Genomic DNA, 25,618 nt, shown 5'->3' with positions numbered 1-25,618 from the left:
AACTTGTTGTGGACAGGCTTTAAGGAGACACGACAGGAATTACTCAAATAATATTCCCAGCCTCTGATGTGATTTTGTAGCCACTGTATTTATATGACAACTCCAGTTGACTTTCTGGTCAATGGTAAAACCCTCTCCCAGGATAATGACAGTGGCCAATTCAGTGATGGTTACACCATTGAATGTTAAGGCACAATCCAACAATTGCCCCTTATTGGAGGTCATCACTTGCCATTTGTAAACCCAAGCCTGGATATTGCCCAAGTTTTGTTGTATTTGAACATAGGCTCACCAGTACGAGGAGTCACAAATGGTGCTGAACATTGAGCAACCATTGGGGAACATTCCCACTTCTGATCATATGTTGAACTAAAGATTATGAATGAAGCAGCTGAAGACGACCACTGCACCAGGGACACTACCTAAGGAAATTCCTGCAGAGATGCTCTGGAGTTGAGATGGTTAATTCCAACAACCACAACCATTTTGCCAAGAAAGACTAATACTGGAGGAGAGTTTGCCCCCAATACTCCTTGATTCAAGTATTGTGAAAGCTCCTTGATGATATCACACTTGGTCAAATGTGTCCTTGATGTAAAGTGCAATCACTCTCACTTCATCACATGTACTCATCGCTTTGTCCATGTTTGGACTGAGGCTGTTTTGAGTTCAAGAGCTGACAGATCCTGGCAGAACTCGAACTGGGTATCACTGAGCAGGTTATTGCTGAGCAGATGCTGCTTGGATAGCACTATTACACTTTCTATGTCTTATCTGATGATCAAATGAGTAAGTGACTGGGTCCTGCTTTTTGTGTAAAGGATGCACCTGGGCAATTTTCTACATTAATAGCTCGCCTCCAGTGTTGTAACTGTATTGGAATAGTTGGCTCTGAGAGCTACAAGTTTTGAAGCACAAGTCTTCAGCACGATTGCCAAATGACGTCTTTTGACGTTTAAGACCTCCAACCCTTTCCTGATACAACGTGGAGTGAATCAAATTGGATGAAGACTGACATGTGATGCTGGAGACCACTGGAGAAGGCCAAGCTGAATGCCACTTGCACTCCTGGCTAGAGACTGCTGCGAACACATCAGCCTTATCTTTTGCTCTGATGTGATGGGATCTTCCATCATTGAGATGGGACATTTGTGGAGCCTCTTCTTCTTTGTTTAATTATCCACCACCATTCAGAATAGGATATGGCAGGACTACAGAATTAAATCTCATTCGCTGGTTGTGGGATCACGTAGCTCTATTACTTGTTGCTTACATTGTTTCATATATACCAGTCCTGCATGATAGCTTCACCAGAATTACACCTCAATTTTAGGTATGCCAGCTGCTGCTCCTGGCATGCCCTCCTGCATGTTCCATTGAACTGTGGTTGATCTGCTGATTTGATGGGAATGGTTGAGTGAGAGATATGCCAGGCCATGACATTGCTGATTGTGCTGGTATAATTCTGATGTCAGTGGCCCACAGCGCTCCATGGATGCGGTCTTGAGTCACTAGATCTATTCTAAATCTGTCCTGTTTCACACTTTCTTATTTAGGTGATAGTACTACACAAAACAATGGAGGGTATTCTCAATGTGAAGGCAGCACATCATCTCCACTAGGAGTGTACGGTGATCACTCTCACCAATACTGTCATGGACAGATGCATCTGCAGCATTTTCCCCTCACCACCTGACACAAACCCAGTATAGTAGCTACATCCTTTCATACCCAACCAGCTCAGTCTGGCTCAGCAGCAGCATGACTTTCTTTTTGGTGAACATTGAAATCCCCCACACAATCCACCCTTGCACCCTTAATACTTTCGAGGAATTGATGCCAGACAGTGATCAATGCAACTGAGTGGTTTGCTTTGCTATTTCAAAGGGCATTTCAGAGTCAACCACATTATTGTAGAAAACCCAGGTGAGGATGACAGATTTCCTCCCCTGAAGAATATTCATGAGTCAGATGGGTTTTTCCAACAATTAATAACAGTTTCATATCATCAGCAGATTTGTTATTCCTGATGTTATTTTTATTGAAAAAGAGGAAAATTATTGGGAATGAGAATGTGATTGCAAATTTCCGTTCTTGTCATTAATATTTGGTCAACGGTCCTCCCATTGAATCTAGAAAATGTGCTTAAGACATTGTTAGTGGAATTTCTTGTGCCCTTGTGTGTCACTAACACACAATCCAGGCATCACTGCAGTGCAGGAGTATGGTGAAAACTACTGCTCTGCATACCTGTTAAGATTAAACTGGTACAGCTCAACCACTAGTGGACCTTTTGCAATGGCAGGCCTTTGAGACTGGTGGCCAAACAGCTATGCTAAGTGCTCGACATATTCCATAGCCTACCCTTCAACATGCAGGGAAGCCAGTATACTTGTTTGTTTGATCAGGTTTGGATGATACATATATCTTGTGTTGTCAATATTCAAAAAGATGTTGAGTCTCTTGTTTGCAGAATTAAATAACTCAAAAGTGGCTTACAAATCTAGTGCAGTGGCAACCATCTGATCTACACTGCTTTTCCAGCCAACTGAATCAACAAGTCCCCAAGAATCTTAGTTGCTTTAGCCATGACTATGCCCAGTGATGGTTACAAGCTAACCAACATCCTTCCTGATCACTCCATAGCATTGTAGACGTTTGGAAGGATTTACAAGTTACACTCAACCTGTTGGGCAACCAGATGATCACACCCTACTTGACCTTCAAGTTCTCTCAGTGAGACATTACGAAATGAGGGGTGGGGTGGGGAATGAGGAGGCTAAGATTAGGGGGTATGGTGGAGGGGGGGAATGAGGAGGCTAAGATTAGGAGGTAGGGTGGAGAGAATGGGTGGGGTTGAGGCAAGGAGTTTTGGGGAAAAGGGTTGGTGGTGTGAGGGGTTTGAAGCCTAATAGCGGGAAGAGGGTTGGGCGGTTGGGGAGGATGTGAAGGCGGTTGGGGGACAGCCAGGAGGAGGGTGCTGGGGGGGGGGGGGGGGGAGGGGTGGCGGTGGGGCAGTTGTAGGGAGGGGTGAAGGCTGGGGGTGAGGGGGTGGGTTGTGAAGCTGACCCCGTGACCCCCTCCCGACACCAACCGTCCGCTCTCGCGCCAACCGGCTTTTCGAAGACGGAGCTGAGAGCCGCGCGGGCTCAGGAAAAGATCGCGCGTTCGTCATTTTCCTGAAACAAAATATCACGGCGGCATCACCGACAACAACATCGGCTGGTGGGCCCGCATACCATTCCCTTTATGGTAAAAACACAAATATAACGAGTCCTGGACCCTCACATTCCGAAACCATTAATGACCTGAAAAAAAGAAAAAAAAAGAGGAAAAACAACTTACAACTGGCTCAACATCGAGGAAAAAAAAAGGGAAACTCCCTTCCTTTCATTGTTAAATTCCCTCAATGATGATTGGGAACGAAGAGTGCCCACCCCCCACCGTAATATTTAGCCGTAGCACTAGCTACGCCGACGGCGGCTCACTGGCAACTATGCCTTGTATCCCGCCGCGGGCCACTGCGATTGGCTGCCCGCCCGAGTATAGAAATCTACTGTGAGCGGCGGGGCGCTGAGTGCAGCAAGTGTTCACGTGGGAGCATAGCAGTCAAGAGAAAGAGGCTGCGAATGGAGCTTTGCAATTTACACAAAGCAATGCTATTTCATTGAAAAAAAACTGCTCACAAATCTAATCTGAATGCAACCCCGATCACCAAACTCTGGTTTGAGTCCTATTACAAAAGTTGAAGTATTCCTCTTCGTTTTCGACAATCCCAATTCTAAAAATTTGCAATCGCTGAAGTTTATCCTTTCGGCAAATGCCCCCGAAACTACGCAAAAAGATGCAATCTGCTTTTTCACCCCCGCGCACATCGTTTTGAACTCATGAAATGAGAAACGCCGCGGTGAACGAGTTTTGCTCTTCCACACGATCCGTTTCCAACGACCAATGTTTTCAGGAGAAAATTCTGTGTCTTTAAAAGAAAATGTACATCTCAAAAAATGTCATCGCCTGTTTATGCTGACGGTTGAGTAACTTGAAATGTTTTCCAAATAAAAATAAGTGCAATCTATCTTCGTTCATAGTTAAATGTCTTCACCATTCTCAGATTCGACATCTTCAAATCGTATTCTAACCGGAAGAGAGCTGGAGGTGAAAAAAAATCAAAGTACAGGTCGCCTGATCTTCTGACCCAAATTGGTTGCTGAAATTGCCAAAGAAAATTTTCATTCGTGATTTCGATGATGTGGAGGTGCCGGTGTTGGACTGGTTTGGACAAGCTTAAAAATCATGCGACACTTGGTTATAGTCCAACATGGACTATTACCTGGTGTCGTGTGATTCATGATTTTCAGAGCCTTCTTGCGGAAATGTAGGATGGGCTGGAAACCCTTCCTCATAAACTGATATTTCCAGAATTCTTGCCGTGTAAACCATGCTGAGTATTAAGCAAGATACAGAGGAAAAGCAGACCTTTAGTAACTGGCCAAATGGGTCATTACGATTATTCTCATTAATTTAATACATCCAAGATCTGCATTTTTAAAAAAACGATAACCCAGACTTAATAATAAGTATCAAAAGGTTATGTGTTCCAACTCAAGGATGATGGCAATGTAGAAGACCTTGAAGTTCATTAATGTCTTTTTCAAGACTTCAACCGAAACACGAGCCTAGCGATTTTCAGAAGCCAAGTAACGCAATGTCAAGGTGAGATTTTACAATATTTTCGATGATTGTTTAGTCAACTGATTGTTTTCATTTATGAAAGCTCTTATCGAAATCTGTTGTAAGAGAAAGTTCATTGAGAGTCTAGTGACGTAAGTAGTCAAGTTCATCTCTCACTTCAGGCTTACAGCAGTAGTTGATACTATCCCAGTTCGATACGGAACTGAAGAAGGGTGACTTGACCCGAAACGTTCACTGTGCTTTTTCTCCACGGATGTCGTCAGACTTGCTGAGTTTTTCCAGCAATTTATGTTTTTGTTTCTGATTTCCAATTCCGCCTGATTTGTTTTTGTTTTCTGAATTAGACAACAAGCTAAACATATTCAACGTTAGCAGAAGGCTACGATTTTTTGTTTTGGATTAACTAGAATGTTGCATCACTGCTGGATGTCTTGATGCTATTTGAGGTGAAGTCAAAAATATTTCCATTTAATTACGATGGGTTTAACATGAATAAAATTGATGAATTTTGATTAGCTGTGGTGGGCGGGAATCTTTTTCAAACGATTATGAAATGCACCACTTGACGCAATAATCGTGTCAACATTTCAACTTGAAGGAAAGGTGAATTAAGATTTATATGGTAAGGATTGCTGTTCAGAGGATAATAAACAATATTGATTGTTTAGCCTAAACAGCTTAGTTACATAGTATAAGTCTAATAATTTAAAACTAAAGCACCAGATTTGCATTTTGCAATACTAAAGATAATTAGAATTAATTAAAATGTTTCTTTGAAAGATAGAATAGCATTGTCAGGTCAACCATCTTCAGCTGCTTCAGAATAGCAGAATATTCAGCACTATCCATCATTTCTCAGTTACTGAAGCAGTATGTGTCCATGTACAGCAACACATGGTCAACCTCCAGGGTTGAACTACTAAGCAGCAAGTAATATTCATTTCACATTATGCCAGGAAATTCCTTTTTCCATCAAGACAGAATCTAACCAACTCCCTTTGACATTCAATAGTATTACCAACACTTTCAATATCCTGAGTGTTACAATTAACACGAAACTGAACTGGGCCAATTTTATTCTTTGGCTACAACAGCATCTCAGTGACTATGAATACAATGATGAGTAACACCATCTGTCTCAATCATTTACAGACACACGTCACGAGTGTCATGGATTACTCACCACTTGCCTGGATGGGTGCAGCTCCTAACAACACTCAATATGTTTGGCATCATCCAATCTGTTTGATTGGCATCAGCTTCAACATTGCAACAATCACTTCCACCATCACCAATGCACAATGGCAGCAGAATGTACCATCTACAAGACACATTGCAGAAATTCTTCAAGTAAGTTTCAAGTAAGCTTCCAGACTCATGATGTCTACCAACTGGGAAGACACATGCAGTCCAGTGCCTGGGAAAACCACCAATTGTAAATTCCTGTCAAAGTCTGATACCATTATGACTTGGAACCATTCTGCTGTTCCTTCATTGTTGCTGAGTCAGAATCCTGGAATTTCTTTCCTAACAGCACTGTTGGTGTCCTTATCCCACAAGGACTGCAACAGCTTAAGATGACACCTTTTCTAGAATAACTAAAAATGGACAATAAATGCTGCCTAGCCAGCAAAGCCCACAATCCATAAAACAATTTAAAAAAAACAAATTTTGTAAATTACATCAATATTAGAAAGCAAATTCACAAGGATTAAAATCAAGGAACTATTTAAAATTTAGTATTGTAACATTTAATTGTTTTTGATAACAATAAATATTGTTATTTTGTTTACTGTGAATTGGATTTCCTTAAACTCAAATTCATATTGATCTCAATAGCAATTACAATGCAAAAATAATCCAGTAAGCATTGTAAACGGTGAGGACGAAAGTGTAAAGCTTCAGAAGAATATTGAATGGTAGTGGAATGGACTTACAGGGTGTATATTAAAGATGACAGGATGGGTTAAGGGAACAGTTAATAATAAACAGAATTTATTAGTAGGAATATAGAGACAAGAACAAGGAGGTTATGTTGAACTTTTATAAAATACTAGTTCTGCCTCAAACTGGATGATAATCTGGCTTGCACTGAGAAGGGACAAGAAATATTCACACCATATAAGTGTGACCCAATTATCTCCAACAAGAGTGAATGTAACCATTGCCCCTTGACATTCAATGGCATTACCGACACGGAATCCCCCAATATCAACATCCTGAGAAAAATCTGTTTCAGCTGTTCACAAAGATCAATGAAGAGAAGGCACAGAGTGGAAATTGGACTGCTGGAAAATGAGGCTGAAGAAGTAGTAATAGGGCACCAAAAAAGAGGCACAGGAAATGAATGGTCACTTTGCATCAGTCCTCACAGGGGAAGATTCCAGCAGCATACTAGAACTTCAAGAGAGTCAGAGGGTAGAAGTGAGTGTAGTTGTCATCATTAGGGAGAAGGTGCTGGGGAAGCTGAAAGGTCTGGAGGTGGATAATTCACACGGACCAGATGGACAACTCACCAGATTACTGAAGGAGATAGCTGAGGAGATTATAGAGGCATTGATGATGATGTTCAGGAATCACTGAACTCAAGGACGGTCCAAGAGGACTGGAAAATGGTTCATGTAACATCCTGTTGAAGAAGAGGTGGAGGCGGAAAACAGGAAACTATAGGCAAGTTAGCCTGACATTGGTTAGTGGTAAGATTTTAGGGTCCATTATTAAGGATGAGTTTGCAGAGCACTTGGAAGTGCATGGCAAAATTTGACTGAGTCAGCATGGCTTTGTTAAGGGGAGGTCATGTCTGACAAATCTGTTAGAATTCTTTGAGCAAGTTAGACAAAGGAGAACCAGTTGACACAATTAATTTGGATTTCCAGAAGGCTTTTGACAAGGAGCCACACAGGAGGCTGCCAAATAAGATGTATTGGGGCAAGGTACTGGCATGGATAAAGAATTGGCTGACAGACAAAGAGTGGGGAAAATGAAGTCTTTTTCAGGATGGCAGCAAGTGACTGGTGGAGATCCACAAGCTGTCCACTGCAGTGGCCAGTATATTGGGTCCAGGTCGATGTGTTTGTTGAAAAAATCTGGGAATGAGTGCCATGCCTCTAGGAATTCCCTGGTTGTTCCCTGTTTGGCTTGTCCTATAATAGTAGTGTTGTCCCAGTCAAACTCATGTTGCTTGTCATCTGCGTGTGTAGCTACTAAGGATAGCTGGTCGTGTCGTTTCGTGGCTAGTTGGTGTTCATGGATATGGATCATTAGCAGTTTTCCTGTTTGTCCTATGTAATATTTTGTGCAGTCCTTGCATGGGATTTTGTACACTACGTTGGTTTTGCTCATGCTGGGTATTGGGTCCTTTGTCCTGGTGAGTTGTTGTCTGAGCTGGACCTAATATACGGCCACTGCAGCGGACAGCTGCAACTGACAACCAGAAGCGGCAGAGACAAACCACTATAAATGCTGGAGGAAACATCACAGTAGCGCTTCACAGGAGGAGCCCAAGCACTGAGGATGTCACCTAGATAGGGGACGAAACGTCTGCAACACAAATTCCCAGTTCAGCGAACAGAACCACAACAACGAGCACCCGAGCTACAAATCGTCTCACGAACTTTGTTCATAATAATCATTCATAATCCAGATGAAAGAATTGATGGCATTTTTGCTAAGTTTGCAGATGATACAAGGATAAGTGGAAGGACAGGTAGTGTTGGGGAAGCAGGAAGGCTCTTGGACAGGCTAGTAGACTGGACAAAGAAGTGGCAGAAGGAATACAATGTGGGAAAGTGTAAGGTTATGCACATTGGTAAGATGAAGAGGTATTGATTTTTTTTTAAACCAGGAAATGCTTCAGAAATCTGAAGTACAAAGGGACTTAGGAGTTGGAAAACGTTGGGTTTACAACACCCAATAATTAAGGGAATGTGTAGACTTTCATCTCAACATCCTGACATACATGAGCATTATCATTCCTTACACAATTTGAAGATGGCAGGACAAGCACTAAATTAAGTCTTCTGGAAATTAATCAGGACAGAAGCTTTGTTTTAGGTGTTAACTAAAATATACATAGTCAATATACTAGTGACCATGAAAAACCTGAATGAGATATGAATGGTCACTCATCTGCATTTATTCTATATATCTGGTATTGTGTTTTCCTCAAGGATTAATGTGTTTGACTGAGTTTCTGGATTAAATTAGTGCAATGCTCCTTTCAGCTTTAGTTCTGATTAAAGATGTGAAATCTGGGATGAAATTAATGTTATTGGCATAATAAATTGGACGCATTATAAAATTTCAGATTATTTTATATTAAGGTTCTAATTTTTATAAAGCTGTATAAGAAATGGATTCTAAAGATATAGATTGACAATCTTTTTTTTAGTATTGATTACCTATCATGTGTACATAGATATTTGAATGTCTTATACTGGAAAGGAGTTGAGAAAATAATAGTGTGGTTTGGGATGATTTCCTTTTTAAATCCATTAAAGTGTTGCAATTTCCTCCTAAAATAATAAGTTTAGACCTTCCTTTAATCAGTCATTCAGGCAAAAGGCCCACTATATTTTCAGGGTATACGTAATAAAAATGTCTCATCCATGAGTATTAAGTCAGCTACAAGGCCTAAACAGATCTCAAAGCCTGAGCTAACCCAAGTATACATAAAATTTTATTTTAGATATTAGCCCCTTTGCTCAAATAACAATAGTGTTCTGATATGTAATAACTTATTATTTTCTATATTGTGAAGCTTTAATTTATGCCTGAAAAGAGACCTCTAAATTAAATATAAAATGTTAATAGATATTCCAAAACAAAATAAAGAATAAAACCTTAGTGTGTCTTTGGGCTCTACAGTCACCACAAAAGAGCATTAAATGTTAACTTTGCCGGTGGTGCCCACATTAAGAGTTTTGTTTTGAAACAGAGGAAAATATTTATCAGTCATTGAAAATACTTTGGTAATCTTGATAATCAATAAAAATAAATATAATCATGCCAGAAAAGTATAACTAGGCTATATATGTTTAATTACTGACCAAATGATGTATTGCAATGCACGCTAAAGTAGCATTTTACAGTAATTTGTATTCCTTTTTATAGCACAGAAATTTGCTGTACTACTGGTGAAAGTTTATGGTTTACTCATATCTGCTGCACCCTCTTCTTGGCAAAATTAAGTCAGCAGCAGGGAGCTACTTGCAAGCCTCTGCCTGTTATTAATTCAATAGCAATTCAAATAATTATCTTTTGGATAGGATGTCTGCTGACTGCTGATATCAACCTTAATTTTCCTATGTATTGTTACAAGTATAGCAAGCAGTTCAAGTGTCTGCATTGCTTACCATGGGGCCAGGCAAAATTTAAAATGCATATTTAAGTTGCTTCTCCTAATAGATCACAGGGCTCTGATTTAGGATTTATCATACAATGCAACAAAAACACAAACACAGTCCTTTTCAAATCATAAAAGTCCCAAATAAGCACAGATAGGACATAATAATTTGAGAGTTAGATTGATGTAATTGGTCATACCTCGCTGACCCAAACCGTGAACAACTGTAAAATCTACTCTCCCATTCAGCTGGCAACAGTATAGCTACATACCCATATCAGAACTGTTCTGTGTGCAGAGTGAAATTGCACTTACAGTTATCTGGACAGATGCAAGAGTAGTTTGGATTTAAACTAGCTTCAATTGCTAAATGCTATAGAAGATTCTTATTTGGCCAGGTTATCTTCAACACAACATAGCAGATCAGGACAGATCAGTTGCTAATTTTGAAATTAAAGTGATGATAATTACATTAACCTATGAAGGGACTCTCAATGGAATTATATTGAGGGAGTTATAAACCTGCCTGGATGAGTGTCTGTGAGAGTCACTGAGTTTCAAACTTTGATATTCCCTTTGCATAATCAGTAGTGGTACTTTGATAAAGTTCACCTTTCATTAAAGAGGCAATTAAAAATTGCAGTAGAAGTAGTAAAAGACATCATTGTGCTTGGTATTGTCAAATGTAGACACAAGCCTGTAGATAACTGTAACTTACTCATTTTCAAAGTATTTGTAAGACATTTGATCTGCTTTTATGTCCATTATATTTTAATTTATTTCTATAAATGTTCTGGCCATAATGTTTGTCTCAAAGGATATAAAATAAGTGTACTGAAATTTAATATTTCAGATTGTTAGCTCTGGAATTCAATCACTGTTTCTTTCACAGTAACAAGTCAGTTTCAATTGTAGTTGAAAATGTGTTGCTGGAAAAGCACAGCAGGTCAGGCAGCATCCAAGGAGCAGGAGAATCAACGTTTCGGGCATGAGCCCTTCTTCAGGAATGAGGAAGTGTGCCAAGCAGGCTAAAATAAAAGGTAGGGAGGAGGGACTTGAGAGACGGGCATTGGAAATGCGATAGGTGGAAGGAGGTTAAGGTGAGGGTGATAGGCCGGGGTGGGGGTGGGGGCGGAGAGGTCAGGAAGAAGATTGCAGGTTAGGAAGGTGGTGCTGAGTTCAAGGGATGGGACTGAGACAAGGTGGGGGAAGGGGAAATGAGGAAACTGGAGAGATCTGAGTTCATCCCTTGTGGTTGGAGGGCTCCTAGGCGGAAGATGAGGTGTTCTTCCTCCAACCGTCGTGTTGCTATGGTCTGGCGATGGAGGAGTCCAAGGACCTGCATGTCCTTGGTGGAGTGGGAGGGGGAGTTGAAGTGTTGAGCCACGGGGTGGTTGGGTTGGTTGGTCCGGGTGTCCCAGAGGTGTTCTCTGAAACGTTCCGCAAGTAGGCGGCCTGTCTCCCCAATAAAGAGGAGGCCACATCAGGTGCAGTGGATGAGTAGTCGCTGGCTCACGCTAAAAATTAGAATTTACACCAAGATATTTAGAGTTGTTTCTCTCAATCACATATTAATCCAAAACCATTTATTTCTTGGAGGAAATAGTAAAGTGGCGTTTTCTCATATTGTTCTTGAAGTTAGCAGAGAAACAGTTTTCTAACTTTACATAAGTTATAGTGAGTGCTTCCCCATCGAACAACATAACTAAAATTTTAACCATCAATTTAATGGCTATGCTCCTGTTACATAATAATTTTGAATATGCACACCCAGTAGACAAGGCACACCTTAATCATCAAAAATATTATTCAGGCTTCCCAAATCCTAGACCAATAATATGACAAATGCAAAGTGAGAATGAGAATAAGAAACAAGAGATTACAGTTGAACTCTGTACAAAAATCATGTTTAGACACTGGAAATTAGACTATTAAAGCATACAAGTTATGTACCTGTCTTTTTCCCTCAAAAAGTCTAATTTTCCTCCCCAGTCATAATTTTAAACATTAAGTTTTTGCATGAATTGTTCTTTTTGAAACCTGCGCATATAAGATGGATAATATTCTGATATAGTGCAGGGCCCTGGCATTCTGTTTGCTGAATTCCTGTCCAACCATTTCATCCATTTCCAAAACCAAATTCCTTCACCAATGAAACCCTCCTTGATCTCTTCCAACTCTCCCAACTCTACCAAAACCCTAGTCCAAGCACTTACCAAATTGAGGCCCTAGCTCTCCAAGAAAGTAATAACATATGCCACAGCCGACTTCCTCATCTACATATTCTCATTTCTATTTTTCACACATTTCACTGACTTTTTTATATCCCAATAAATATTTTAAGGTCAAATGACCTGCTTTCTAAACTTTTTCTATGCTAACGAAACAGCCTCTTTTAATCATATATTTTCTTTCCTGTTTCTTTTAGTTCCATCAGCAGCTTATTTCTCATTCTCTACTTTCTTTTCTGCACCACAAAGCACTGTTAACAACATCTTCAAATCTGTGGCCCCTGCCATCTAGCACCAAGGGCAGCAGATAAATGCATACAACACCACCTGTAAGTTCTCCTCCAAGTCACAAACAATTCCGAATTGGAACAGAATTGCTGTTTTTTCATGATTACTGCATAAGAATCCTGGCACTGTCTCCCTAACAGTACTATGGGTGTCCCTACACCGCATGCACTGCAGCAGTTGAAGAAAGCAGCTTACTGCCACATCTAAAGGGTAATTAGCTATAGGCAAAAAATGCTGACCCCAATGTTGCCCACATCTCATGATTGAAAGAAAAATCTAAAATTCCTCCCCTTGAAACCAATTCTTTGCAAACTTTTAAAAAATATATATATTTTAAAATATTTGTAATAATATTTTAACCTTCAGTTCTTCCAGGAATGCTGTTTAAAAAAAAACTCAGTATTTTGGAGTTCTGCTTAGAACTCTTGATCCATTAAGAAATTTCTGAAACTCATGAATGAATAATTAGGAACACAAGCAGGCCATTCAGCCCCTGAAGCGTGCTCTGTCATTCGTTAGATCACGGCTGATCTGACTGTAACCTCAAATCTGCATTCCTGCCTGTCCCAGATAACTTTCACCTCCTTGCTTGACAAGGAAGTATCTATCTCTATCTTAGAACCATTCAAAAAAATCTGCATCCACCATCATTTCAAGAAGAAAGTTCCATGGACTCAAAACTTTGAGGGAAGAAAAAAAATTGCTTCACCTGTTTTAAATGGGTGACCCCTGATTTTTAAACAGTGAACTTTAGTTCCATATTCTCAGGTAAGAGGAAATATCTTCTCCACATCTACTCTGTCAATATGTTCCAAACAAATGACTTCTTACTCTTCTAAACTCAATTATGAGCGTGGTAAAAACAATGACTGCAGATGCTGGAAACCAGATTCTGGATTCGTGGTGCTGGAAGAGCACAGCAGTTCAGGCAGCATCCAAGGAGCAGCAAAATAGACGTTTTGGGCAAAAGCCCAGTGGTCTTCGCAGAAATCACTTCTCAAAAGATAAACCCCCATCCAACTCCAAATTTCAGTTTCTGATGTAGTAAACCTTCTCTGAATTACCTTCAACGTATTTACATTCTTCCTTAAATAAGGTGACCAATACCGCACACAGTACTCCAGATACTCTGTGCCCTGTATAAAAGAAGTATAACCTCCTGACATTTGTTTTCAATTGCCCTCATGATAAATGATAATATTCTATTAGGTTTTTTTTCAATTACTCACTGTATCTATACATTAAGCCTTGCATTTCATGCATGAGGACACCTAGATCCCTCTGCATCTCAGAGTTGTGCAATTTCTCACCATTCAGACAATATACTTCATTTTATTCTTCCTGCCAAAAAGACAATTTCAAATTTTCTCACATTATATTCCATTTGCCATGTATTTGCCCACTCATTTAAACTATCTACATTTTTTGTAGCTTCCCGGTGTCCTTTTCACAACTTATTTTCCTAACTATCTATGTGCCATCAGCAAATTTGGCAGCCAGATCTTCTGTCCCTTCATCAAAGTCATTTATATAAATTGTAAACAGTTGAGGTCCCAACACCAATACCTGTAGAATACCACTTGTTACATCTTACCAAGCTAAAATGACTCATTTCTGCATTCTCTCTACTTATTGTTAGCCAGCCAATTTTATATCCATGCCATTATGCAATTCTCTACATGAGCTTTAATTTTTCTCCAAGAACCTGAGATATGGCACTCTATGAAATGCCTTCTGGAAATCTAAGTACAGTTTTCCTTTCCTCCACAGTGATGTAGCTAAAAAGATCTCAAAGAAGATATCCAGTCCTTTAGAGTCAAATATGATTTATCTTTCACAACACAATGTTGATTCTTTCCCTGATTACCTTGAACTAATCCAACTGTCCTGTTATAACTTATTTAATAACAGCTTTGAATATTCTCCTATGGCAGATGTTAAAGTAACTGGCATGTAGCTTTCTACTTTCCATCTCTCTCTTTTTGAATAAAGGACTTATATTGCTCTCTTCAAATGGTCAATCTAATGGAACCATTCCTGAGTCAAATGAGTTTTAGAGAATTGAAACCAATGCATCAACTATCTCAGGAGCTATTTCTTTTAAGATTCTAGAATGGAGTCCACCAGGAGCCGTATACTTGTCAGCCTACAACTCCAACAATTTACGCAGTACTACTCTGGTGATTGTCATTTTCTTGAGATCCTCCTTCCCTTCTATTTTCTCATTTATTACTTCTTTTACAATCTATAGTGAAGGCTATATAATACTTGGCGATGTTTCATGTTTAATTTTTGATCTGTCACTATATTGAACATGTCTCTCTACATCCCTGTGGAACACCCAAAAGAAATTAGTATACAGCCAATAATGAGTATATACACACACATATATAACCAAACCATCATTACGCTGTTATAAACAGAAAAAGTGCATTTATATTGAATTTGCATTACTGATTATTAAAGTACCTTCAATTCATAACAGTGTTTGGTGAAAATTACTCTTAACAAGTTGTCCAATGTGGCTCATTGCACTACTCTATTGAATATTAATGAGAAGAATTCCTCTGTCCAAGTCTTCCTGTAATTTGCTACATTAATTATACTGATAAACATCAAATCCAAAGCCTGAACACCATCAGGTGCAGCATCTGAAACATTGCAGCATTGGCATTAACAATCATGTGTCAATCAAAATAAAATTAATTCTTCAATGTGTAGTGGTGACATGGAACTCTAGAATTGTTATTCATGTCATTAGTCTCAAAGTTGTTCTAAAATAGAACACAAGTAACTAAATCCAATATATATAGAATAGGTTCAATTTTTTATCTTAGTATTTAGATAACACTGAAGAGATTGATAACATTACTATCGTCGAATATTCACTGTTCGATGTTTATAACAGTTCCGTGTGTCCCAAAATCATCTTTAAACTCAAATCTACGTCAACCTCTTCTGAAAACGTAACACTAGCGTTTGAACTGCAGTCTCATGTCCTTCCGTTCCAAACATTTAAATTCTCAAGGTTTCCGAATTGTTCAAATATACATCGAGAATGAATTAATTTATTTTTCTCGGATAATAACGTGAAAAACTTATCACGTTTAGTGTATGACTACGGTTGAAATGCCACTTCGTTGCAGAACAACCGGTGTTTGTTTCCACTCGTTTAATCCTAGATCACTGACCTTGAAGTGGTATATGGGAGTATTTGTGTTGGCGCGGGACACGGAATTTTACTACAACAGATTCAGACTTTTCTTTATCACCATGCGAAAGCGATGACGCGCTAACGAAGATAAATTATTGATCAACTGTTTGGGTCAGTCGACAATTAGAGACCATCAGTGAAATCTAAACAGTGAGATTCCAATCGCTGCTCACTGTGGATTGCCCTCAACTTTGCGCTGGAGCCTGAGCATCCGATTGGCTGGCACGCGACTGTGTGGAAAAACAAGTAGATTTCTACTGCTGGGGTTTAGTGTGTGGGTGGGTGAGAGAGAGAGAAAAAGAAGGCGCCAACACAACTTCACGGAGAAATCAACAATCCTGCTCCAAACGCTAGCTTTGCTGTAATTTGAACTGAAACCAGCCGAAGTATCCGGGCTGCACAGACAAAGCGGCTACTCTCAGGCTGGTCAGACCCACACAAACTACTCACTTCGTTCAGCAGACAGGCAGCAAAACACATCGCCTCGCTCTCCCTTCAGTTCGTTGAGGAGACAGCCTAGTTCACCCCTCGCGCCATTTTAACTCCCGTCTACCCTGGATCAGGAGAGAGAAGGGCTGATTCTGTCCCCTCCTGTCGCCTCTCCGGTGGCGGCCTCAATGTACAGTTGACAGCGGGTCATCAGTTCACCGGCAAAGAGCGCGTCCACAGCGCAACAGAATCTATTTAACTTGGGAACTTGGAGTTGCAACAATGCAAAAACAAAACCCGTTCACAGGAATTCATCACTGTGAGGAATGTAACACCAGTTGCACTATTTGATTCGCGCAAGGATACCATACTGCATACTTTGCGTGACTCGAGAGTTGTCATGTTCCTGTTGGGAGATGTGTCCGATAATTTTATATATTCGTCGCATATATAGTATAAATAATTAACATGTACAAAATGCGTTTGTATGTGTACTATAGAAGTCAACTCCATGTTCTGGTCGATTGAAACTCATTCCTCTACTTCAGATAAAGGCTGCCAGAAGCAAAGCGTTTCTGGACTAAGTCTGTCACTTTTATTTGATGTGAGCTGATTACTGAGCAGTTCAATTTCCAATACATTTTGCCGTATTTTAGATGATGAATAATGAAATTCAATAGGAATTTAGGAAGTTTACGTTTCACTAGAGTTTTGGAAAGCGATTTTTAAAAAGAAATATATTGAATAGTGGCTTGTTCTCAATTGACTGTCAAATATAAACAAGTATCTACTTCTGTATCGTGTTTTACCATACATTTTCTCTTGTTTGCAAGTTTTTTTTACGCCAATGGAGAAATAAAGTTTCTATGTTCCATGTTCAATAGATTCCAGATTGGCAACCATTATTCCACTACATGTAGAATTTAAAATTTAGAGAAGTACAACCAGGCGGAATAATAGACATCATGGTTTTGAGGTTTAGTTTTGTATATTCTGCTTCAACTTTCAAAATTTCAGACATTAATTAATGTAAGGTACAACATTTCCATTGGTCCTTGATAAGAGGTGTATTCCTAAGATCAACCATCTTCAGCTGCTCACCAATGACTTTCTGTTATAGTCAAATGTTCACTAGTGGTTGCACTATGTCAGATAAAGAAGCAGTCCATATCCCTATGCAACAAGACCCGGGCAACATTTGGGTTTGGTGAGACATATAGCAAATAACTTCAGCACTTCATTACTGGCAGGCAATGACCATCACTGATAAGAGAAAATCTAACCATCTACACTGATATTCAATGGTGTTAGGACTGGTAACCCCCACCCTCAAACCGTCACAATACTGGGGGTCTCCATTGACCAATAGGTTAAATGGACCAACCGCAGAACTTATCAATGCTATACACAACTGTAGCAAGATTTACCTAATTTTACATACTCTACATTAAAGTGCAACATTCTTGCAATATCTGCAAACTGACTGCTTGTGATTCATGTGCATGGACACCTAGATCCTTCTTTACCATAGCATTCTGCGCTTTCCATTTAAATATTCTGCTTTTCTATTATTTCTGCCAAAGTTGACAATTTCACATTTACCCACCCCATTTGCATTTGCCACATTTTGTTCATTCACTTTGTCTTCATTCCTCTGCAGAGCATTTATTTCCTCCTACTCTTGTATCATGTTTGGTCCTTAGAACCCATTGACGTCATAAGAATTAAAGTCTTTGTTATATAGGGCTTTGATACTCAGAAATTACAACACACAGATTGTTAGCCTCAACCAGTAACTGCACCCTCCTAATAGTTTTAGCCTTAATGTTTTTGCCATATATGGTTATCCCCCTTTTCAACATGAACTATCCAACAAATTAATATAGTCTCTCTTATTTACAAATAATTGCCAGTAGTGTATATGAAATCAAAGAAATTGGTATTTAGCAGTGCACACTGAATCATAGAACAGATTGACCCAAGAACCAGGAGCAAGAGTTGGCAATTCAGCCCCTCAAGCCTGCTCCACCATTTAATACAACTATGCCTGATGACATCTCAGCCTCAACACCACTTTCCTGCCCATTTCCCATAACCCTTTTACCCAGTACTAAATAAAGCCTATCTTCTCCTTGAATGTATTCAGTTGTCCCAGCATTCAGCACACTCTGGGGAAGTGAATTCCACATAATCATGACCCTTTGAAAGGTGATTCCTCTTCATCTCTGTTTTAAATTCCCCTAGCCTGCAACCATGACCTCTCATTCCAGATTGCCACACAAGGGGATACTTCCACTCCACATCTACTTTGTCAATCCCCTTTAGCATCTTATATACCTCAATTCGATTGCCTCTCTCATTCTTCTAAATTTTACCAAGTCTATAGGCCTAAACGATTCAATATCTCCTCATAAAACAAGCCTTTCATTTCTGGAATTAATCTACTGAATTTTCTCAGAATTGCTTCCAATGCCATCTCATCCTTCCTCAAATAAGGGCACCAAAACTATACATTGGACCCCAGATGCAGTCTCACCAATACTTACAATAGTTGAATACAATAAGATTTAGCTTCTGATATGATGTTATATAATATACATCAGAATTTAAGTTCCAAAATATATTTAAACCATGAATCAGAATTTTTAAAAGAAGGATAAGAAAATAAACACGATTTATCAGGCACAGTAAGATTATATTGCTAGTTAGAGTCATCGTCATAGAGATGTATAGCACTGAAACAGACCCTTAGGTGCAACTCGTCCATACCGACCAGATATCCCAACCTCATCTAGTCCCATTTGCCAGCATTTGGCCCATAACACTCTAAACCCTTTCTATTCATATACCCTACCCAGGTGCCTTTTAAATGTAGCAATTGTATCAGCCTCCACCACTTCCTCTGGTAGCTCATTCTATACACGCACCACCCTCTGCGTGAAAAAATTGACCCTTCGGTCCCTTTTTCTCTCCAACAAATGAATCCAAAAATACAGTTAAAGTAACACAAATAGGAGTGGTGATACCCTCTCATTTCAGTGTAACTGTTTGAATGTACAGGGAAAACTGGATTTACTGGTTTATATGTAAAGCATCGGAAATTAACTATTCAGACTCAAGTCAAAATTCGGCCTTTTTCCCAGCCGTTTTATTCTACGACGCAAAGATTATTTCATTTCGCTTTTCCTACATATTCTTCGATTGCGGAAAAATAAAAAAAACAAAAGTATATGATTATAAAGAGAACTATTGTCGCTATTGCAGAAAACAAAATATCACCAGGGTTATGAAATGGTGTAAACAGAAGGAGGATTTTCGGATGTCCCATCAGAGTTTGCGCCCGCATGTGAACTGTGAAACCCTTCGAGGGACAACAACGATTGCAAATTTCAGAAGATTTCAAAAATAGTTATGTTTCATTCATCAAAACAAATGGTTGAGTTGGGAATGGGGATCTGGATCTGTTTCATTGACATGAATGTACTGTCCAGTAATACAGATATATGTCCGAAGATTAAGGTAAGCAACGGGAGCATCAAGAAGGATGCGGATAATCTATGACACTTACGGTAAGTTAACTTTGGAATCATTTTGTATTGTGTTTTTCTGCATTAAAACTGGACTTCGTGTATTGAAAAGGAGTTAAAGCTACCAAAGGGGTCATACCCATTTCAACGGCAGGTCCCTGAACACGAAGGGTAATTAACCGAATAATACCTGTAAGGAAAACAATTTATATTCCTGATGAAGGGCTTCAGCCCGAAACGTCGATACTCCTGCTCCTCGGATGCTGCCTGACCTACTGTGCTTTTCCAGCAACGCGTTCTCAACTCTGATCTTCAGTATCTGCAGAAATCACTTTCTCCCAGATTTATATTATTTCACGAGTGTCCTATGGAACCTTTATAATATTTTCCAAAATCAGCTGGTGGCACAGTGGTTAGCACTGCTGCCTCACAGCGCCAGAGACCCGGGTTCAAATCACCGCCTCAGGCGACTGACTGTGTGGAGTTTGCACATTCTCCCCGTGTCTGCGTGGGTTTCCTCCGGGTGCTCCGGTTTCCTCCCCCAGTCCAAAGATGTGCAGGTTAGGTGAATTGGCCGTGCTAAATTGCCCGTAGTGTTATGTGAAGGGGTAAGTGTAAGTGTAGGGGTATGGGTGAGTTGCGCTTAGGTGGGTCGGTGTGGACTTGTTGGGCCGAAGGGCTTGTTTCCACACTGTAGGTAATCTAAACTGTTTCATGAATTGCAGGTAGAAAGCAATTCTATTCCGAGGTTGATACACAGGTTATGTGAGAATTCACTCCAGTATGTTGTCTCATCCAGTGCACCACTACTGATTATGCAAGTTTTGTCGGATTCACCCAAATCTTTCAAATGTCAATCTAACTATTTAAGCAGTATCAGGAGATTTTTATGTGAGGACGAATCCTTAATTGAAAGCTGTTATTATGAAACTATCCCCTATATAACGGCGTAAAACATTGACCAGACTGCTATACTTTCACCCTATTATTATGTTAATATCCTTAAATCTCGGGATTAATGTCATTTTGTTCTTTGAAAATAGGAAATGCAAACTTAGTTTTAATTTTTCAGTCATGCTACTCAGTTTATATATGTTGAATTTTGCAACAATGATCACTGATTTGGAAGTTTTATGACAATAGAATTTATTATTGTAATACATTCATATCAAATGGTTAAATTGATAGACGACTTTAAATTATCAAATTTATGAACCACTACACAAAAAAACTCACTTATTCGTCAAAATCTTCACACAAAGCCTGTCACGGAAGTATTCTGGCCGCAAATAGAAGCTGATTTCATGTTGTTTTACTTTTCCTGCCGTTAAATGCTGGTTTAAGACGAGTTAAACTTTATTAAAGTATTTTCAAGCAGCGACAAATTTCTCGGCTATCTGTTATTTATGCAGCTTTGAACGCATCTTTAAACAATTTCAAATGATCGAAATGAAGGAAAAGTGTATGCGAAATATTTTACTTGGGGCGGCAGGAGAAACATCCAGGAGGAAAGGTCGTCAACCTGAAGTGTTATTTCTGTTTCTTTCTCCAGTAATGCTCCCTGCCGTATTGAGTATGTCATTTTCTGGTAAATACCTATAAAGAGTGTGCTACAGGTTAAAGGTTACAGACATTTAGGGTAGAAAAGTGCAATCATGTAACTCCTGGACGTTTCCGAACTTTTTTTTTCTCTGCTTTATTATTTACTGAAAATGTTTGATGCATGATATGTTGTATGAGTGTTCAGATTTTATTTTGTTTTCTAGACAAATGTGACGAATGTTATATTAAACGTTGATGCTTTTTATAGGAGTCTAAAATGTAATTTCAAAATGCAGCTCCTACATACCTAAAAATACTTCGTCAACTTTATTCCAAAATTATAAATTTATGATATGTCTCCTTAGATCGGAAAATTGCAAATGTAACTTATTATTGTAGAAAAGTGTGAGACCATGAATTATGAACTTATTAGTTTAACATTTATTGTAGAGACAATATTGACATACTTAATTGAGCAGTATTTGAACACTGAGAGAAATTTGAACTGATTTGAATGGGGACATCATATAACCTGAACCAAAGTTTTTTTTTGCAAAGTCACGAAATAGTGGATTGGGATACCCCCATTGATGCAGTTGTACTGTCTTCCAGAATGTTTTAATGAAGTTCCAAGCTTAAAGAAAATTTTATGGAACTGAAGTCAAATTATTGACCTGGTTAGGAAATTGGTTAAGTTGCAAAAACAACTATAGAAAGTTGTTTCGGGCAGCACGGTGGCACAGTGGTCAGCACTGCTGCCTCACAGCGCCAGAGACCCGGGTTCAATTCCCGCCTCAGGCGACTGACTGTGTGGAGTTTGCACATTCTCCCCGTGTCTGCGTGGGTTTCCTCCGGGTGCTCCGGTTTCCTCCCACAGTCCAAAAACGTGCAGTTCAGGTGAATTGGCCATCCTAAATTGTCCGTAGTGTAGGTAAGGGGTAGACGTAGGGGTATGGGTGGGTTGCGCTTCGGCGGGGCGGTGTGGGCTTGTTGGGCCGAAGGGCCTGTTTCCACACTGTAGGTAATCTAATCTAATCTAATCTAATTGGTATTCATTCACTTTAAATGACATGTGCAACACTTCAAGGATCTGTGCTGGGGTCTTAGCCATTCGTGTTTACTAAAGACTTAGATAATACAATAGATCCATAGATCCACGTCTGCCAATGACATAGTCATAGAGTCGTACAGATGTACAGCACAGAAACAAACCCTTTAGTCTAACCATCCATGCCAACCAGGTGTCCTAAATTAACCTTGTCCCATTTGCCAGCAGTTGGCCCATTTCCCTCTAAACCCTTCCTAATCATACACCCATCCAGATGCCTCTTAAATGTTGTAATTGTACCAGCCTCCACACTTCGTCTGGTAGTCCATTCCATGCACACACCATCCTCTGCATGAAAATGTCCCTTAGGTCACTTTTAAATCTTTCCCTCTCACCGTAAACCTATGCCCTCTAGTTTTGGACTCCCTTATCCTGGGAAAAAGACCTTGACTATTCACACAATCCATGCCCCTCATGATTTAATAAACCTCTAGAAGGTGACCCCTCAGCGTCTGACACCGCAGGGAGAATAGCCACAGACTTTTCAGCCTTTCCCTGTCACTCAAACCCTCCAACCCTGCCACCATCCTTGTAATCTTTCTGAAGCTTTTCAAGTTTAACAACAACTTTCCTACAACAGGGAGACCAGAATTGAACTTAGTATTAGAGAAGTGGTCTGACCAATGCCCTGTACAGCTGCAACATGACGTTCCAACTCCTTTAGTCAATGCACTGACTAATAAAGGCAAGTGTATCAAACAGCTTCTTCACTATTCTGTTTACCTGTAACTCCACTTTCAAGGAAATGAAGGTCATCAACAGCATATGTCCCTTAGATTGTGAGATCTTCAACATTCATATTGCATTTTTGTTTACATTGTTTTCATATTTCTTTATTTACTTTTATCATCATTCTTATTCTTCCTCTGAGCTAAAATTCACACTCTGCAGCCGGGATTTAACTAGTTCTGAAGGTTTATGTCATGTGCCCGGTCCTATAAGATTTCCTGCGTGGAATGATGGTGGGCATAGGGTGCCCTCTTTAATTTCCCCACCCACTGTGTGATATTCTTCCCAAGGTTTCCCTTCTCAACCTCATGGCCTGTCAAACTCTGCATTTTCACTCCCTTGGTAAGCAACCCCATCCCCACCAACTCAAACACTTCCCAATTTGTGATCAAGTGCACCTCTTCTCCACATTGTCTTGAGTATCATGAAGAATTGCCATCATTCGGTTGATTGGCAGATCCCTGATACAGGATCACCTGTCCCTGAGGGTTAAAAAGCTCTTTTACAGTCTTTTGATAGACATAACTATACACAGTACTCCAGGTGTGGTTTCGCAAAGATTCCTGTACAATTGCTATGCAAGTTCATTATCCCAAACTATAATAGCTTGCATAATAAAGGCTAATAAAAAGTATGCTTGTCTAATTGTTTTTCTGCATCCACATGATAATTTTACACAATTTGTGTAAAAGTACAGCAGGTATCACTAAGTATCAATATTTCTCTTTATGCACCATTTAAAGAATATTCACTTTTCAATTTAGCCTACCAAAGTTGATAACTTCATACTTCTTTGTATTATGAGCAAAATCTTGACATAATAGACCCACATTGCACAGAGACAAGTAGCAGTTCAGAAATCTGTCATTGAAGCGCGCTTTGCTTGACTTTTTAACTTAGTTATAGCATAGCCCTCTCCCAGGCTTCCCAACCAGTCAAAGATGGGTGCATATTGACTTGTGCATCAGTAAACATATGATAGCTAGTTAATTAGACTCTGACAGGAGTCAGGATGCCTGGATATATACTGATGTCTGAGGTTTTAGCAGATACAGAATTGAAATGAAGACCTGGGAAGGTTGCCATATGCACCATTAGGTGTTACCTGGAGATTCTACTAAAGATTCTGAAGGGGGGGAATTAGGTGATGTTTCCAAAGAAATGAATGAAGAGGTAAATTTGTCAAATCAAGCAGACAATGGATGTACTGAGGAAATGTAGAGCAGGTATGTGTTCCCTTGAATTTGAATAAGTCCCTTCATCTAATTGAATGATATGATTTGTAAATAGCAGAAATGTAAGTACTGTCATTTAATACCCAACTTGTACTACCAAATATGATTCATAGAAATTAATGAGCAGTCATAAACAATTAATCAATCCTCTATCCATGCTAATGTTATTCTTTTTAATCTCATAAGCCATAATTTTCTTTAATAACCAATTACACACCCTATCAATTTTTTTTTCACAGTTCACGCACAACCTCAGGTTTTCCCATTATCACTCTGCTAGTTACAACTTTAAAAAAGTAAAGTATAACACACATGATTAATATTCCAGGATACAAATGCTACAGGAAGGATAGAAAGGGAGGCAGGAGAGGAGGGGGAGTGGCATTTTTGATAAGGGATAGCATTACGGCTGTGCTGAGGGAGGATATTCCTGGAAATGCATCCAGGGAAGTTATTTGGGTGGAATTGAGAAATAAGAAAGGGATAATCACCTTTTTGGGATTGTATTATAGACCCCCTAATCGTCAGAGGGAAATTGAGAAACAAACTTGTAAGGAGATCTCAGCTATCTGTAAGAATAATAGGGTAGTTATGGTAGGGGATTTTAACTTCCCAAACATCGACTGGAACTGCCATAGTGTTAAAGGTTTAGTTGGAGAAGAATTTCTTAAGTGTGTACAAGTCAATTTTCCGATTCAGTATGTGGATGTACCTACTAGAGAAGGTGCAAAACTTGACCTACTCTTGGGAAATAAGGCAGGGCAGGTGACTGAGGTGTCAGTGGGGGAGCACTTTGGGGCCAGTGACCATAACTCTATTCGTTTTAAAATAGTGATGGAAAAGGATAGACCAGATCTAAAAGTTGAAGTCCTAAATTGGAGAAAGGCCAATTTTGATGATGTTAGGCAAGAACTTTTGAAAGCTGATTGGAGGCAGGTGTTCATAGGTAAAGGGATGGCTGGAAAATGGGAAGCCTTCAGAAATGAGATAACAAGAATCCAGAGAAAGTATATTCCTGTCAGGGTGAAAGGGAAAACTGGTAGGTATAGGGAATGCTGGATGACTAAAGAAATTGAGGATTTGATGAAGAAAAAGAAGGAAGCATATGTCAGGTATAGACAGGATAGACCGAGTGAATCCTTAGAAGAGTATAAAGGCAGTAGGAGTATACTTAAGAGGGAAATCAGGAGGGCAAAATGGGGACATGAGATAGCTTTGGCAAATACAATTAAGGAGAATCCAAAGGGTTTTTACAAATATATTAAGGACAAAAGGGTAA

At 39.5% G+C, this 25,618-nt stretch overlaps 1 protein-coding gene across 4 annotated transcripts in view; it reads right to left on the bottom strand.

Moving 5' to 3' along the window:
• Positions 1 to 16,531, bottom strand: part of LOC140460210 (uncharacterized) — a 151,696-nt gene extending 135,165 nt beyond the window's left edge. For 2 of the 4 annotated variants that reach the window (XR_011954011.1, XM_072554663.1), the window contains exon 1: positions 16,220 to 16,531. The gene's annotated coding sequence lies outside the window, so the exon portion shown is untranslated. Of the gene's footprint in view, positions 1 to 3,345; positions 5,906 to 15,746 lie in introns of those variants that run through there. The other 2 variants (XM_072554785.1, XM_072554723.1) reach the window with 2 other exon arrangements.
• Between the last annotated feature and the right edge of the window lie 9,087 nt (positions 16,532 to 25,618).

The sequence above is a fragment of the Chiloscyllium punctatum genome, chromosome 1 (assembly GCF_047496795.1).
Source record: "Chiloscyllium punctatum isolate Juve2018m chromosome 1, sChiPun1.3, whole genome shotgun sequence".
Lineage (NCBI taxonomy): Eukaryota > Metazoa > Chordata > Chondrichthyes > Orectolobiformes > Hemiscylliidae > Chiloscyllium > Chiloscyllium punctatum.
This window is presented reverse-complemented; position numbering and strand designations above follow the sequence as displayed.